The sequence below is a fragment of the Triticum aestivum genome, chromosome 2A (assembly GCF_018294505.1).
Source record: "Triticum aestivum cultivar Chinese Spring chromosome 2A, IWGSC CS RefSeq v2.1, whole genome shotgun sequence".
Lineage (NCBI taxonomy): Eukaryota > Viridiplantae > Streptophyta > Magnoliopsida > Poales > Poaceae > Triticum > Triticum aestivum.
The window spans coordinates 773,110,674-773,111,850 of NC_057797.1; positions in this window are offsets into that span (position 1 = coordinate 773,110,674).

Here is a 1,177-nt window from a genome sequence, read left to right on the forward strand (position 1 = left end):
CGCCGACGCCATCGCCGCCGCCGCCGTCGCCCTCGCCGTCCGCCCCCGCTGTGAGCCGCCGCCGTCGAGGCTCTGTTCATAGCATTTTTTATATATGTTTTTTCATATATGTATTAATTTTTTTGTTTATAGCTATATGATGAATGGATGTGGCTATATATGTATGTATGAATATAATGTTCATAGCATTTTTTTGTTTATATATGTTTTTTCATATATGTATTAATTTTTTATTCATTTGTTAGTAGATATCGATTTTGTGCATTTTAATTAGGTTAGTGTAGAGGAAAAAGTAAAATAAGGAAAAGGAAGAAAAGAGGAAGAAGGAAGAAGGAAGAAGAAGAAAAGGAAGGAGTGGAAAAAGGAAAATAAGAAGAGGAAGACTTCTTTTTTTTCTTCGATCTTCTCCTCTATTTTGTTCATGGATATATGCTAAAGAAAACGAGGGGGTGATAGATGATGATGAGGGGTCGAGAGTGGGACGAGAGGTCGAGAGGTGTCGAGGGGAGAAAAAAAATGTTATCAGGGACGAGGGTCGTCGAGGGGTCGAGAGAGGGACGAGGGGTCGAGAGAACTAAATAAGAAGAAGAAGAGGAGAGGAAGAAGAGGAGAAATAAATAAAAAGAAGAAAAAAGAAGAAAAAGAAGAGGAGAAGAAGAAAGGAATAGTGGAGAAGAAGAGAAAATAGAATATATTCTATTTTATCTTCTTCTCCACTATTCCTTTCTTCTTCTCCTCTTTTTTTCCTTCTTTTTTTTCTTCAATCTTCTCCTCTAGCTATTCCTTTCTTCTTCTCCTCTTTCTTTTTCTTCTTCTTCTTCTTCTTCTTCTTAATTTTTATCGGGAACGAGGGTGTCGAGGATCGCCGAGGGGTCGAGGGTCGGGAACTAGGGTAGAGGGTCGAGGGTCGTTAAGGGGTCAAGGGTCGAGGGTTTCAGGGTCGAGGGTTCGAGGGTTCTATAGGGTCGAGGGTCGAGGGTTCTAGGGTCGTCTAGGGGTCGAGGGTTCCAGGGTCGTCGAGGGTTCGAGGGGTCGAGGATCGCCGAGGGGTCGAGAGAGGTTTCCTAGTGTCAAAGTATTGAAGAAATCCATGGCTTCATCATTAGCCGGAAGTAACCAGGGCATGACGAAGTCCTCCAAAATTATTTTGGAATGGTGTCCCGGATAGGATAATTTG